The sequence below is a fragment of the Rhamphochromis longiceps genome, linkage group LG17 (genome assembly GCF_057381845.1).
Source record: "Rhamphochromis longiceps isolate RC_006_pf linkage group LG17, R_longiceps_female_GT1.1, whole genome shotgun sequence".
Classification (NCBI taxonomy): domain Eukaryota; kingdom Metazoa; phylum Chordata; class Actinopteri; order Cichliformes; family Cichlidae; genus Rhamphochromis; species Rhamphochromis longiceps.
This window is the reverse complement of record NC_140573.1, coordinates 29,763,947-29,781,947: the sequence shown is the minus strand read 5'-3', so window position 1 is coordinate 29,781,947 and position 18,001 is coordinate 29,763,947.

Genomic DNA, 18,001 nt, shown 5'->3' with positions numbered 1-18,001 from the left:
CCCACTTAGAAAAGTAATAAAAATTTAATTTGTTGGAAGTTTGATTTTTCTCCTCATCATCTGAGCCTGGGAAAATTCAAGTATTCAGTATTCATGTTATTATTTTCAGTATGCAGAATAACTTCTGCATTTTAGAAGAATCCCACAATTCTATTTGTAGTTTTATAATGGCACAAGATTATATTGCCCTACCTTTTTTAATTAATCAAATTCTTCTTATCTTGTTTAATACTGTATTAACCATTGCTACAAAAACCAGTCGACTGATGGAAAATCATACATCCTAACCCTTCAGAAAATACTGGTGTACCTTGAAAACCCTGATTCACTTCGGGATACTGCATCTGGGATGATGCAACAAAAAATATGACACTTACTCATTGTAAACCTAATCTATGATCATTAAAGATTATATGGCAAAATTTAAGGTGCATAGACAAGCCAGATGATCTGTTGCAACAAGCTAATCCTTTACACCTATGGTTGTTAAAACCGATGCAGTCCTGTAATCTGAGTGTGAGAAGAGGCAACGGTATACAATAGTCGTTGTATGAAACATATTTCTTACTTACCAAAACGGGGACACATTTAGATCACCAGGGACACACTCGGGGATGAGAGCAGCCTGTAGCTTTTCTTTTGTTGCCTGTAATGAATTATTTCATGCAAACATGTGATTGGGCTGCATTGCTGACAGATAGCAGCCATTGTTATGGTAAAGTCACTCTATGGTCTTCCCTGGCTCTCCTATTAATCTCAGTCAAGTCAATGGTGCCATTGTGCAAAATTCCCTATTAAACCATACCACCTAGACTACAATGGCTGTGATGGTGGTGCACCTTGCAGACAGTCACGAAGAAGGAAACACGACAAAATGTCTTTCTAATCTGTGCATTTCAAAATGTGTTGAACGTATGAAAAGATGGCTGTGGATTTAAAAATTCATTTGTAATTGTGAATGGTAAATGGCCTGTATTTGTATAGCGCTTTACTCAGTCCGTAAGGACCCCAAAGCGCTTTACACTACATTCAGTCATTCACCCATTCACGCACACATTCACACACTGGTGATGGCAAGTTACATTGTAGCCACAGCCGCCCTGGGGTGCACTGACAGAGGCGAGGCTGCCGGACACTGGCGCCACCAGGCCCTCTGACCACCACCAGTAGGCAACGGGTGAAGTGTCTTGCCCAAGGACACAATTGTGGGGTAACAATTGTCTGCAAGTAGGCTGTAAGGTAACTAATGCCATTTCCCCAATGAGAGTCAAGTTGTCTGACCTGCTTTTAGTGCAGCATTTAACTTAAAACTGTAGGGAAATTGTTCACAGGTGAAGTAGCAAAATGCTAAACTCGTTTATGATTACTTTTTTTTTTATTAAGCCCATTAGGCACTTGAAAACTCAAGATGGCTGTTGAAAAGAACGAGACAATATATAGGATTTTCAGATTAAATAACTAGACCTGCCTTTTTGAATGATTTGGCAGTAAAATCATACAAGTTGACCTGACTGTAGAAGTCTGAAATCACTCTGAAATTATTATGGGCTGTAATAGTTTAAAAAAAATAATATTTGTTTCAGTATTATTTTTCAGTCACACCTCCCCATACATTCCTCCGTGGTTAACCAGATTTAACCTATAGCTGAAACCTGAAAACAGCACCTTTGGCTGCTGGTGTGACGGTAAATTGTTATCTGTCACTCTGTTGTTAGAAATAAATAATACATAATAATAATGATTAAGAAAAATGATGACAGGATGTACAAATTAGAGACCTTAGCGAATGGTAAAGTGTACATCTAATACATGAAATGCACAATTTTGGCACTTGTATCCACTTTTGAAAGATTGTTTCAGTAATCTGCTGAGCTATGTGTTAAACCAGCGGTCCCCAACCCCCGGGCCTCGGACCGGTATTGGTCCGTGAGTCGTTTGGTACCGGGCCGCGAGAGTTGAGGCTCAGGTGTGAAATGTATGGTTTTCAGGGTTTTTATCGGTTTTCAGCGTCATTTTGTTATCGTTTTTATCGTTAACTCGGTTTTCCTGGGTCTTTTCACGTGTGTTATGAATAAACTCTTTTTCGGTACCGGTACTAGTTTTATTTTGTTGTATTTATCCGCGACACCTTAAAGGCCGGTCCGTGAAAATATTGTCGGGCATAAACCGGTCCGTAGCGCAAAAAAGGTTGGGGACCGCTGTGTTAAACAACATCAGCCTGTGACCCCGGATTAAGATATGGAAGGAATCCAAAAAAAGGAGATGATGACAGGCTGACAAGGGGAAAAGCGAGACAAAAGAAGTCTCGTTATCTGCAGTCTAAGGTTGTAGTCCAATGCTGCCTCACTGTGTGACAAAAATTCTTCTCTTAGCTCTCCTGGTTTCATTTTCCTAGACTCGCCTCATCTCCCATTCTTGTCCTCATTCTCTCCTTCCCCGTCTGTCAATTTGTGAAAGCCCCACATCATTACTGTCAAAAATCACACCGCAGTGCCACTAGAACAGCTACATGCACTATATCACATATACAGGAACACAGTCGTACTTACCGCCCACTCACGTGTTGAAAGAGAGTGACTTTTTCCTCTGACACTCAGAAGCAAGCTTCTCCCAAGGGAATCCTGAGTCAGACAGACAAGCAGCATGAACTCAGAAGAGCTGAAGTCTTTGATTTTCCTGTCAGACACTTTTAGCCCCACGGTCCCCATAAAACACTGTTTGTCTCCGTCTTCATCTGATTGTGTCATTGTCTCCACACTGTTTGGTGTGTCTATGTGCTCGTAGCCGCGTCTGTGCTCAACAGTACTGCTGATACAACCACGGTCACAATGTGAACATTATGTGCCATTACTATACCAAACTCCCATACAAACTTGCTGACCTTTGGCTTGCTTCACAGACATTTGTTTAAAAGGCCATAACACAATCAGCTTAAATCGGTAAAGAGGTAAGTGATTGTGAAGGAGGGACAAAAAAAGAACAATCTAGATCATTTAACTGCAGGGTTTGATGAGAAGCTAAAAGCCAAAGCCTCTCAGAGTCAGAGAGGCAGGTGATTAAACCCTGTCTTCAAATCTCACACCTCTTTTTCAAGCCACAGGAAGCCGCTGGAGAGCTCTGATTACCATCAATGACACTCCACCCCATCCATCTGATCCCCTTAAGAGTCTGTTAAACCCAAATGGGCTCCCTTTTTAAAAAATTGTGTCAAGTAAATAATAGATCTTTTATCTATAGGTTGGGAACTGGATAAACATAAAAGCGAGCTTATCAAATCCTAAAGGTGAACAGTTAAAAGGTGCTCTAATCAGATCTGGCACTGCTTCCTCTCATATACCTCTTGATAAGTGACGACACCTCAAAGGAGGTTGTAGGTTTCGACTTGAAATGGAAGCACTAACTGCATGACGCCAGTGAGAGCAAAGCAGAATGTCTAGAGAAGCAGAGGTTACTGGCATTTTACATTTCAGCCTGGTCAATGTTGGTGCATTGCACTTCATTGGCTGTCAAAAATGAAGCGTGAAAATAAGGTGGAACCCAGCTTGTTGTTACAGCTATGGAAAAATTCAGACATGGCATAATTTATAAGTTCAGTGGGAGTTTTACTGTAACTTAGTGCAGCATATTGTTCAGCGACATCAAAGAATTAAGTTAAAATATTGGTGTATTGAAATTAATGTTCACTGCTTACTTGCAATACTGCTCCAACTGTAACTCTGAATGAGTACTACTGTACACCACAGTAATACTTTCTGCTAAGCTTTTTTGAGCAGAAAGCCTTTCTGAAGTTCTTTCAAAGTCTTTCTTTGGACACTGGCTACTTTTTTGTTCATTTTTAGTTCAGTCTTTGTACTTACATTTTACAGAGGACAACTATTTTATTTGTTAAGCCACTAAACATTGACCTACAGCATGAATCATGCAAACATGAAAAAGTGAACCTAACTCCAGGGACGAACAAGTGTTGTGTCTAACCATAACAGAAAACAGAAGAGAGCTAACTTTAAAATATATCTTTAGAAACTTTACTATTAGCCTGTTTCAAAACCACATAGTTTCTTTAGTTGAAGAAACTATAAGAAATATAAGAAAAATGGCAAATATAACACAATTTGACAGGCATAAAATAGTATTTTTGCACCAACAGGGTGATTTACAGTGTTGATTTGAAAAAAAAGGAGGAAACTGGACAAGTGAAGGACAAAAGACCTGGCAGGCCTAAAAACTACTTATGACAGAAAAGTTGAACAGTAGCTGAAAGCCAATATCTGAAATGGGGGGAAAAAAATCAACCAAAGGCCTCTAAGAGAGGCATGTGGCCTTTCAGTTTATATATCTACTGCTTAGCAAAGCCCCAGAAATGATGACTGAGCTGGGCAGATTATGTTGTTTATGAATCCAGTACAAGTTGAACAATTTTTACTTTGACTGAAATTATTGAAATACAAAAAGAGAGAGAACAGTGGAACTAGATAAAAATAAGACTGATACAATAAAACTCTATACTCACCTTTTTCCAGCATAAGTGGAAGACGTGGAATCCGATAAATGTAGCGCTTTGTACTCAGTTTTGGGGAGTAATGGAATACATGGACCGGCGTTATGTATTTAAAATACAAAATATGAGTAACTGTATTCCGTTACAGTTACCTTTTAAAAAGGTGGTATTCAGAATACAGTTACTTTGTTGAAATAAATGGATTACACTGCGGTCTTTTCCTGTTTCATATATTAGGCTATGCCCTCTCTGTTTTTGGTAATTCCACACTGGTGGAAACCCAAACAAAACACGCACTAAAAGGCTCTAATGCCTGGGTCTCAATCTCGCGGCCCATGTCAGCTCTACTTGCAGCTTGCATAATGACGTGACGATTTTTTTTTTTATCATTGTTCAAAAAATTATTTAATATGAAGGCAATAGTACGGAGCCCCGCAGGGGACATGGGAGAAAAAAAAATTAAGACGGATCTTTGTGAGACCTCGCAAAACTAACCCGAGTTTGTTTTGTCCGTCTTAATTTTTTTTTCTCCCATGTCCCCTGCGGGGCTCCATACAATAGGCAGAGTGTTACCGGCATAGCCCTAAAGAATGCAGCCTTATGGGCAGTGTAGCCCAGTTGTAAGTAAATAAGTGTTTTCCTCCGAAACAATAAGTTCCATTGGAGCAGCCTTTCAACGCCTCTCTCTGTCTCTCGCTAGAAAAGTTGACCCAGACAACAAAGTAAAGCTAGTTTTCGGCTACAAGCCCAAAACGGAACCAGATGTATTAGCCAGAGGTCCCTTTACTACAGTTCGGAGACGCGGACCTGTTTTATATATGCACGGAATAGTTGTCTATACGAGATTGCTGCAAAAAGTGCAGCCTCGCCTAATGCCCACCCTACTGTTACTCATTTTATATTAAGATTTAAAAATCCAGTTGGTATTGGTATGGCAAGTATTCTTCAGTAATAGTAATAAATCACACAGCAATAGTACATTCATGTAGTTGTAAAAAGCATGATAATATATTAAGTAATCCAAAGTATTTAGAATATGTTACTTTCATTGAGTAACGTAACGGAATAAATTACAAAATACATTTTGGGGCATGTATTCTGTAATCTGTAGTGGAATACATTTTAAAAGTAACATTCCCAACACTGTTTGTACTGATATCATGCTCAAAGTAAAGGTTTTCCTTTGCCTCTGTACTTTGCAATGATTTCGGTGAAGACAAAACTTCAATGTGTATAATTATGCAGAAATACACATACAAATATAATACTGGTTCTGATAAAGGAAAAATCACTTTTGTCAAGCACACACACACAAAAGCAGAGCCATGTTTGCACCAGTGCAGAGGATGACGACATTCACAAACACCTGCTGCAGTGATGTGCGGCCCCTCGGGCTCTGGCTGTAAGTGTCAGGAGCATCTACACAGGCTATAACTCTACCTCACTGATAGGAGGCCGGGTATTGTCTCCACTACTGTTGACCTCCCCTCCTTCCGCTTTCCCCCCCCCACTGGCATCACCTCCTCAACATCTTTTCCCACTGAAGTCGTAAACTGCTCCAGTAGCATCACTAAGAGCAACTAGGCTGACACGTGAGGATTTACACACATGATCAAAAGTTCTCCACTTCAAACATCTGAATGCATGAAGAATACCGCCAAAGAGGAACAAACAAACAGCAGAAAATATTGTTGATGATTTATTTGTATCACCCTAACAGTAAAGGAAGAGCTGAGATTTGTTGGGGCAAATATTATTGGGGTTGGTTGCTGTACCAGCAAGCCTAGTTATTAGTGCTTTAAAATCAAAGCCTGTAGAGATAGGGTAGAGAGATGGGAATTGAAAGCAGGAAGAAGGGATGCAGACACGCTGACAAATGAAAGTGAGGGAGAAGCTCATTAAGCTACTGCGGTTGAGGGAATAGCCAATAAAAACCAAAAGGATGATCATAAGAGAGTAAAGTGAAGGAAAGGGAAAAATATATGAGAATGGAGGCTGAGAAAGAAAAAAAAGAGATAAGTGAGGGAGGATGAGAATAGGGGAAGAAGGGAATTGGGGGATCGTTTGAAATGTAGAAAGCCAGTTACAGCCCACTTATTGCAATCTTTTTCCCTTCCACATAAACCTGTCTTGATGTCAGAATACTACAGAGTGCAAAATAAGTAATTTCCCCTGCTCATGCTCATTTGAATGAAGCATCTAGATGTTGGGTTTTTTTTATTTTTTATTTTATTTTATCGGGCTTCATTCACAATAGCATCAGCAGTATTTTCCCTCCCATTCTTGAACACTCTGTGCCAGTAGGACTCTCAGAGGGCAGCTGACATCTGTCACTTCAGTGTGAGACTAACAGGTAACACTTTGACAATTCCTTTTGCCTTGGTTCCAATGAACAATAAACAAATGAATGCTGAGTTAAACACAACTCAGCATCTGTTCATTAGCAGCCACAGAGTTCAGCCAGAGTGACGTTTAAAAGAAGGATTCTGGGTTAATTTAACCTGGTATGTTCTCCATAAAAACTGTCTATTGTGGCTCAAAATGATTCACACAGTGCTGGGGCAGCCTGCTGGGAAGTCTAATCACCAGAATATACGTCCACATACAATGATTTGTTTTTGTGTGGGAGGTTGTTGGTAGCTTGCTCCTTACAAGTATTCATACTGGAGTGTTTGGTTGGCAACAAAACAGATCAAAGGGTTTGTGTGTGGAAGTATGCAGACTGCAAAAAACAAACAAAAATAAACAAACAAGCAAACTATAAAAGCCAAGTATTTCCTGTAATTGCTAGCTATCCTAATGAGTAGCGCTAGCTAGCGCCGAGAAATTGATGCAAGGGAGCTCCTAAAGTTTCATTAATACTGCATAGTAGTACATCTTGTAACAGCTTTAGCTTACCATATGGAAAGTGCTGAGCATGATCTACGGGAAGCCAGTGTTTATTTGCAGATTTATTAGCCGTAGTTCCACAGCTGGGTTTAATCTCATCCATGATTAATGAAAAACAGTAATACAGAATTCCATTTTAAGATGAAGATCCATTAAAGTACAGAGCGGTTAGATGAATTTGAGAGACAAGCATCAGAATGGATGGATAATGATGTATTAATGCATTAAGTTCTAAGTTTTAGAAAGAAAAAAAGAATCTGAAGGTGAATCTGAGGAACACACACAGCCTAACTTTGTTAGGGATACTTCTTCTACTACTCATTTCTGCAAATATCTAATCAGCCAGTCACATGGCAGCAACTCTGTGCATTTGGGCATGTAGATATGGTCAAAACACAAAAGCATCAAAAAAGAGAGGAAAGGGGATTTAAGTGACTTTGATTGTGACATGCTTATTGGTTTCAGATGAGCTGGTACGTGGCAGTAATGCTTTATTTATGTTAGAGGTCAGAAGAGACCTCTGTTCTATCATTCCAGTTGATAGAACAGCAGCAGTAACTCAGATAACCCTTCATTACAACCAAGGCATGCAGAAGAGCATCTCTGAACACCCAGCACATCAAACCTCAAAGCAGACAGGCTACAGCAGTAGAACATCACACTGGGTCTAATTGCATATTAAGGCTACAGTTCACATGGTCTCGCTGAAACTGGACATAAGTGTAGTGGTTTACACATTCACTTGTGTAAACCTCAAGCAAAAGATTGCTGGTTTGATTCTAGCCAGAGACACAAAATTCATTCAGGTTTGCATCACCTTCCGCTGACTCACCAGAAGTGGACAATAGGAGATTGGAAAAATGTTGTCTGTACTGATGAGTCCCAATTTCTGCTGTGACACTCAATCGATAGAGTCAGAATTTGCTGTTAAGAACACTAAAGATCCATCCTGTTTTGTATCAGTGGTTCAGACTGATGGAGGTTGTGTAAGGATAGTGGGATATTTCTCTTTGCACACTTTACACCCTTCCTGAGAAATTATGTCCACTGTGTCAATTCCTTTATGGCCTCCACAACAGAGCACCTTTGGGATTTGGTGGAATGGGAGATATTGACTCCATATTGACTATCATGTCAATATGCACCAGAATGTTAGCATCACCTTGTTGAATCCTTGCAGAAACAAGGCCGTCCTGAAGGCAAGAGGCACTCCAGCCCAGCACAAGCAACTTGAAACTTAAAAAAATGGACAACGAGTGCATAGATGGAAAAATTTAAATGAAAGATTTACTCAGTTGGAGTTTGTGTATAGTTTTGCTTTTTGACCTCGTACTGGAAGCTGCAGGCCTTGGTCAAGGACAGAAGTGTGTCTTGAGACATTGCTTTCTTAATCATCCCACTGCATGTTGCCCTGAGAGACTCGTTACTTTCCGCTTTCTGAACAGTCTGACAGTAGCCCATTAACAATTAAGAAACACAACTAAACCTGCAATATGCACAGTACTGCAGGCATTAATTTGGTATCAGATTTTCAAGTTAATGGATACCACTTTTACCACTAAAAACTGAACTGAAGAGACTGAAATAGGTTTTGAGTTTTGATACTTTTTACAATATGTCATTCATACCTCTATTTATGGATAAATTAACATATTGGTGTTGTCTTACTGATTTGCCTTATATATATATACATATATATACATATATACATACATATATACATATATACATATATACATACATATATATATACATATATATATACATATATACATACATACATATATATATATATACATATATATATACATATACATATAGCATATTTGTTTACATAGCACACTGCAGTACCCTCCACATGTTTTACTCTTGCTGCGCTGTAGTTTTCATTGGCCAGTGAATCACCATGAAAAATATATGTATGCAATTATGAGAGATTAAATAATTAAATCTTTAACGACCTGAATCCCATAACATTTGAAATATTACACATAGCAGTTTGACCTGTGTCCTTCCCTGTCCAATATGTTTATCTGTGATACTTGAGTGCCTTGAACACCTTTAGGGTTTTTTACTGTATAATTAAGCTGCCAACAAATATTAAAGTGACAAATCCGTTACTTGATTTAGGGGCAGAATAAAAAAAGCATTCGAATATAGCATTTTTTTATGGTAAGATAGGAAGTGTATTTTTTTCCATTCAAACAGTGTCTGTGAAGGTTCTCAGTCATCCAGGTCATCGTAGTCTAAGGAGCTTGGAAAGAAAAGCATCTGGACTTCTGTAAGTTGCTTAAAGACGTTTCACCTCTCATCCGATGGGAGTGTCCCAAGACGGACATGGACCTAGTGTTGCCAACTCCTCAGTAAGGAAAATCGCTATTGGCTGTCCTAAAAGTCACTAGAAGTCAGTAAATGACGTCATCGCCTAATTTGCATAATTGGTCATGCTAATATAATTGTAACCTACGTTGTTGGAGAGAGAAATAACATCATGGAAGAGACATGAAGTGAGTAAAAAAAATGTCCTAAATGCATTTAGAGTTTATTTAGAACTACAAATTTAATTTCTTTTAGCAATTACTGTTTTTTATAATGTCACAATTCCAACCCTGCTCCTTTACCCGGGCTTTGACCGGCAAAAGTGACCCGAATTTGGCGCTCTGGTGGAGTTACTTTGTGTGTGTGTTTATAAGCAGTTTTAAACCTGATCCACAAAACAGCATAACGGTAAAAGAAGAACTGACTGCGTTACAGTCAGTGCGGAAGCAGCGGCTTCGCTCATGTGCGATTCATTTGCAGTTTGGACGCATAGGTGTGAACATCTTCTGCCCTGATAGCAGCGGGGGGAGGACTATCCTCCGACCATGAGCGCTTTGGAACGGGCGAGGTGCCCACGGCAGCACCCGCTGCTTGTTGAGAGTAAAAGCGATACGCGCTTTCACGTCAAAAAGTCGTCATAAATAAGTCTCCAATAACACCAGAAAAAGTCGCCAGATTTGTCGCTAGTCGCTTTTTAGAAAAAAAGTCGCTAAGGGGGTCTGAAAACTCGCTAAATATAGCGACAAAGTCGCTAAGTTGGCAACACTGCATGGACCCCCTAATAATCCTCTTCTTAATCACACATCCTGGGCTTTTTGACCTCAGGAAATCACATGATAGGGTGGGGCTAGGTTCCACAGTGAGTTCACCCAAAACCTTGGCTGATTTTTGACCTACACCCATTTTCACACCTTGGCTTGTGTGATTAGGTAGAGCAGGGGTAGGCAACTCCAGGCCTCGAGTGCCGGTGTCCTACAGGTTTTAGATCCCACCCTGGGTTAACACACCTGAATCAAATGATTAGTTCATTACCAGGCCTCTGGAGAACTTCAAGAAATGCTGTGGAGTCATTTAGCCCTTTAAATCAGCTGTGATGGATCATGGACACATCTAAAACCTCCAGGACACCAGCACTCGAGGCCTGGAGTTGCCTACCCCTGAGGCAGAGGATCATTAGGGAGTCCATATCCCTCTCGGGCGGACACTCCCATAGGGCTTAAATCTGTGACTCTCCACCATTTGACCCTAGAACTGAAGAAGCTTCTCAGATGAGAGTGTGAAACGTGTTCAAGCAACTTAAGAAGTCCAGACGCTTTTCTTTGCAAGCTCCTTAGACCATTCAAACAGTATCTAAAACCCTAAACCGTTTACCTTTTTTCTTAAGCTCACTGACTTTTCTGGGAGTTGATAGCAGTTTCAAATTTGAAAAATAAAATAAAATTCTGTTATTAAAGCCAGTTTCCTCCAGCTGAGGGTCCTTGCAAAGATTAAGAATGTTCTCTCTCATCTGTCAACTTTGAGAAAGTAATATCCAGGCTTTATTATTGCAATACGCTTTATTTTGGAATCAGCCAGGCTCTGTTTTCTCATCTGCGACTTCAGTACAGGTAGACAATATTTCCTCTGTTTTGGCTTCTTTACAGAGGCTTCCAGTATGTTTTAGAATTGATTTTAATATTTTATTTTTAGTTTTTAAGTTTCTAGAATTTTAACTATGCATATTCCTAATGCATCTTTTAAGTCAGCTGACCAGATCCTTCTGGTTGTTTCGAGAAGCAGACTAAAGCACAGAGAAGACCGGGCCTTTGCCTCCTACACTCAACATCTTTAAAGCCCGCTTGAAGACAGATCTTTACTCCCTAGCGTTTAAAAGTGACTGAGTTTTGACATTGTTCTTTTCTTTGTGTTTCTTGTCTGTCTTCTATTTTTATGTATTTTCCTGCTCTGTTTTATTCAATTTGGTTATATAGCATTTTTCCAGCCCATGTTGTTTTTAAATTGGCTTGGAAATAAAATGACTTGACTTTTCAATATTCACACAACTGCTTTCAGAAGTTGTGTGATTGCAATTTTCTGATCCTCAGATATTTGCATGAATGAGTAGTTGAAAAGGTATCACTAACAAAAATCCCTTTCTTTGAACTTAATGCTTAACGCACCGAAAATCTGCAATATTTGACCGATCACGAGGCTGTAAGTTCTTAAAAGAAAAGATTTCCTCATGTATTTTTATGCAATCTGTTATGTGTTAAACCTTTGTGCTGCTTGTGAGTCCTCCAAGTACAAAGCACTCATTCAGCCACACATATTCTAATATTTTCAGAATGCTGTGAATGCCTGCCAAAGACCTCAAATGGACAACACAGAGGCAGGATAAAACCTGTTAACCCATGTTTATATGTGATTTGTGCTTTGATTGAATCAACTATAATTTGCAATTCCAGCATCACAGCAGTTTCTCTCCAAAGCAATGACCTCCTAGTTTATTGCTGTGAGAGCCATTTTTTGGATCCCTGAGACATCTGTTATGTTAAAAAAAACAAAAAAAACCCAACAATATCTAAAGCTGCAGTTGCCATTGATCGGTTTAACAGTGCTATTTGCGAACAGTCAGAGTTTGAATTGTTTACATCTCACAAAAAGGAAAACAATAACACAAAAATAATTTTATTTTATGCCATAAAACTGGTATATGATGAAATCATCAGACTTTGCAATGAACCGTGAAGCACTCAAGGCAGTAGATTATTTAACCAAATGTTTCATCTGCTCTAAGCATGTTATGATGTGGAAATTGTTACCATCGTGGATCATAAACAAATAAATATGCCAGCAACTGAAAAATTATTATTATTATTATTAATTCTTGAGAATAAAAATCTCTTCTGCAACAGTGCCCTGGCCAAGAAGGACAGCAGTACGAAAAGTTACATAAATTAATAGCACATACACATACAAATCCGTACACCAGTAAAGTGCAGCCAAAGAGTGAAAAATAAAACACAGAAACGATCAAGATCTATAAACGTCAATATCAATAAAGAATGCATACCTTGGTAAAAGTACTTCTCTAATGCCAGAAGCAAAGGAGTAATATTCAGGCAAAACATTTGAGGCCTGAATTAACTAAACTCAAATTATTTAAAATTGCCTTAAATTCTTTAAGTGAGACCAGGTGATTACTTGATTCTGCAGGTGATTCCAGGAGGAAGGAGCTGCAAATTGAAATGCTCTTTTTCCAAATTCAGTATGAAGCTTTGAAACTGATAGAAGGAATAATTCTTGGAGCCACAGACAATAACTTCCCACACTTACAGACCACCGTTACCCAGTTTATTACTGGCTAATGTGCAGTCTCTGGAGAACAAGCTGTGCGAGCTTCGGGCACGGATCTCATTCCAGCGAGAGATGCGGGACTGCTGCGTGATCTGCCTCACAGAAACCTGGCTATCGGACAAAGTACCGGACTCCGCAATACAACTGCCGGGGTTCTCTGTGCACCGCGCGGAGAGGTCACAGGATCTTACTGGGAAAAGCAGAGGCGGTGGTGTATGTTTCATGATCAACAACAGCTGGTGTGATTATGTGAACGTGCACCCGGTCAAATCCTTCTGCTCACCGGACCTGGAGTACCTGATGATTAAGTGCCGGCCATTCTGGCTACCGAGGGAATTTACAGCAGTGATTATTACGGCTGTTTACATACCCCCACAAGCCGACACTGACCGTGCACTCAGGGAACTGTACAGCGCGATCAGCAGTGAGGAAACCGCACACCCAGAGGCAGCGTTTATCACAGCCGGAGACTTTAATAAGGGAAACCTGAAGAAAGTCTCACCAAAACTCCATCAACACATCCTTTTTAACACACGTGGAAACCGGCTACTCGACCACTGTTACACCTCTTTCCGGGATGCGTACAAAGCCCTCCCCCGCGCCCCATTCGGCCAATCAGATCACCGCTCTATCCTGCTCCTGCCCGCCTACAGGCAGAAGCTGAAACAGGAAGCTCCAACCCGGAGGGCGGTGCACTGTTGGACGGACCAATCGGAGTCTGCGCTGCGGGACTGTTTTGATCACGCGGACTGGGAAATGTTTCACGTGGCCGCCAGAGACATTGATGAATACACAGACTCAGTCTGTGGATTTATCAGGAAATGCGTGGAAGATGTCGTCCCATCCAGAACAGTTAAATCCTTCCCAAATCAAAAACCCTGGATTAACGGAGATGTTCGCGCGGCACGGAACACCGCCTTTGCCTCCGCGAACACATCGGACTACAAACACGCACATTACCAACTCCGGAAGACGATCAAAGCAGCCAAACGTGAGTACAGGGACAGGGTGGAGCAACAGTTTGACAACCCTCGGAGTATGTGGCAGGGACTAAACACGATCACAGACTTTAGAGGGAAAACCAGCACACCGCAGACCACGGCCTCTCTGTGTGAGGATCTAAACGTATTCTACGCTAGATTCGACGCAGCGAACACCATGAGACCGGACAGTGTGCGCACCGCGGATGACGTCAGTGCGCACACTGTGTCTGAGGAGGATGTGCGGAAGTGCTTCAGGAAGGTGAACGCACGCAAAGCTACTGGTCCGGACGGGATTCCCGGCCGTGTCCTCAAGTCATGCACGGCTCAGCTGGCTGGAGTGTTCACGCACATCTTCAACCTTTCCCTCTCTCTGTCTGTAGTCCCAGCCTGCTTCAAAATGGCCACCATCGTCCCTGTACCCAAATCCTCCACCATCTCCTCATTAAACGACTGGCGACCTGTAGCCCTGACCCCCATCGTAAGCAAATGCTTCGAGAAGCTGGTCAGGGACTTCATCTGCTCTGCACTACCCGACTCACTGGACCCTCTACAGTTTGCATACCGCCACAACAGGTCCACTGATGATGCCATAGCCCTGACACTACACACTGCCCTGTCACACCTGGAGAAGAGAGACACGTATGTGAGAATGCTGTTTGTAGATTACAGCTCAGCATTCAATACCATCGTTCCCTCGAAGCTGGACAGGAAACTGCAGGATCTAGGACTGAGCAGCTCCCTCTGCAGCTGGATCCTTAGCTTCCTGTCTGACAGACGCCAGGTGGTCAGACTGGGCAGCATCACCTCATCCCCCATCACACTGAACACTGGTGCTCCACAGGGGTGTGTACTGAGCCCTCTCCTGTACTCACTCTACACCTACGACTGCACAGCCACTAACAGCTCCAACATCATTGTGAAGTTTGCGGACGACACTACAGTGGTGGGTCTTATCACCAACGGTGATGAGACGGCTTACAGGGAGGAGGTCAGCGCCCTGACCCACTGGTGTCAAGACAACCATCTCACCCTCAACGTCGCAAAGACAAAGGAGTTGATAGTGGACTTCCGGAGGTGCAGAGAAGTACACACCCCCATCACCATCAACGGCGCTGCTGTGGAGAGAGTGAGCAGCTTCCGGTTCCTTGGAGTACATCTGGCTGAGGATCTTACGTGGTCAGTACACACAAACAAAACAGTGAAGAAGGCCCAGCAGCGCCTCTTCTTTCTCAGGAGACTGAAAAGATTTGGCATGAGCCCCCGCATCCTCAGGACCTTCTATCACTGTGCCATTGAGAGCATCCTCACTGGATGCATCACCACCTGGTATGGCAACAGCACCGCCTACAACTGCAAAGCTCTCCAGCGAGTAGTGCGGTGCTCTGAACGGATAATTGGAGGTGAGCTTCCCTCCCTCCAAGACATCTACAGGAAGCGCTGCCTGAGGAAAGCGGGGAGGATCATCAAGGACTCCAGTCACCCCAGCCATAAACTGTTCAGACTGCTTCCATCAGGAAGGAGGTTCTGCAGCATCCGGTCCCGTACCAGCAGACTGAGAGACAGCTTTTTCCATCAGGCCATCAGACTGCTGAACACGTCATAGACACCTCAGCTTCACTACTGGAACTTCAACATTATGCACTCCACACTGTATATAAATGCCACTTGTTTTGCACATATTCAACTCTGTATATTTTATATATTTTATATATATATATATATATATATATATATATATATATTTTTTTTTTTTTTTTACTATTTAATTTGTAAAAATGTGTATACACACACACACACACACACACACACACACACACACACACACACACACACACACGTAGGAAAATATTTAGTATACACATCCAGAAATGCATACACTATTATATATTGTACATATATTTATTAGTTTCAGGTTGGCCATTCTTGTATTTTGCTCGTTTGTGTTGTTGTGTTTGCACATCTCTGTTGCTTGTGGGGCTCGCACACAAGAATTTCACTCGCATGTGCTGTGCCAGTGTGCCTGCACATGTGATGTGACAATAAAAGTGATTTGATTTGATTTGATTTTTTGATTAATGTAAGTCTGTAAATAAGATGGGAGCAACGCAAGAAAAGCCTTATACAAATCCTCTGAACGGTATAGTACACAATATGTGATGACATATACAACTCTATTTTAGGGCTTTTCCGCTAAATACTGGAAGACACAAATTAATATAAAAGTCGTAACTGCCTTCAACTCGGTCATGGTTGGGATGTTGTATAAAAAGAGTTTTAAAACCCACAGTTCACGAAAAGTGTCAGCATTTCATTTTAGATTATTCAACCGAATCCACGGCTCTCTCTGTTTCTGCCTTACTCTACCAGTCTCACTATCTCCTCTTTCCATTATGAAAATTCCCTCTTTGATCTTGAACCCTGAAAGGTAGCATTATCTGGAAACAACAGAGAAAGCAGATGATCAGAGACAAAGACCTCAGGATGAGAATTTAACCCCCAAAATGGGGAGCTGTGTAAAATATAAATGAAAACACCATGAAATGAGACATGACTCATTTAACTCACAAAATTATTTGAAATCGCAGTAAAACACTGAGCTTATTTAGGACTGACTATGCAAGGAGCTGGTGGGGACAGTAGTTGTAGCATTGCCTGTTACCATTCAGGGAAAGCCTTTAGAAAGCATCTCCAGGACAGACCCTTAATGCTCAACAGCTACAGAGATGTGAGTTAGATTAAGAACCTTTTCCTTGAAATCCTGTGGAAAATAACACTGGATGGAGATTTCAGGTCACAACCAAGTATCCTCAGTGTTAACCAGACCCAGGGTGCAGGCTGTGCGAAGATGCTATTCAAGACAGTCCAGCATACAATCTAGGAGGCACAACCAAAGGACAAGTGTAATGCACAGAAAGATAGGTGCTTTATTTGATTTAGAAGTAGCACAGTTTCAATGGGATTCACCTCTGAAAGTGGTTGAGAACAACAAAGCCAAGATCATTTGGGATTTCAAGTTCCAACCAGACGCAGTGATGGTTAATAGTGAGCAGAAAATGGCAGTAATCATACTCTAGATCAGGGGTAGGCAACTCCAGGCCTCGAGTGCTGGTGTCCTGGAGGTTTTAGATGTGTCCATGATCCATCACAGCTGATTTAAAGGGCTAAATGACTCCTCAGCATTTCTTGAAGTTCTCCAGAGGCCTGGTAATGAACTAATCATTTGATTCAGGTGTGTTAACCCAGGGTGCGATCTAAAACCTGCAGGACACCAGCACTCGAGGCCTGGAGTTGCCTACCCCTGCGCTAGATGGTAAAATCCCAGATGAGAGTAACATCAGAAAGAAAGAACACAAGAAAATTGAGAAGTAACAGTCACAAGCAACAATCCTGCCCTTTCTGGTAGGGTATGTACATTTTCATCTTTTATTTTTCTGCACTTTTCTGATATTATATTTTCTGTTTGTTGTTATACTTCAATATTATGTTACTATTCATAATTGGGGAGTACTCTTTGATATTTGAATCAAAGGCTACTATCCATTGATGCACTCAAAATCTAACTGAAATGACTCCAACTGAAACTGAACTGACACAGAGACAGAGCAAAGACAGAAACTAAAGGCTAAGGATTTTTCAAAGTAAAGGACGGCGAGATTGCCCTTGCAGTTGGTCCACCATATCAATTTGATTAAAGTGTGAAAGGACACTTAAGATCTCAATTGCCAGCACATTAGTAGTCTACTCAGCCCCCTGCCTTTAAATCCACTGGCTAATGTTTGAGGTAGTGGTGGATTATTTGATTTCACTTAGATATGTCTCTGCATGTGAAATCAAATAGCGATTAGATAATGTGTGTGCTAAATATGAAAGGGCCTGCTTCATTTGGAAGATTGATTAGCATTTCAAAAGTTTTTTTTTTCCTAAGCCAGAAACACAACAGTCAGCTCTGCAATATATGTAAAAGAATTAAAATGTC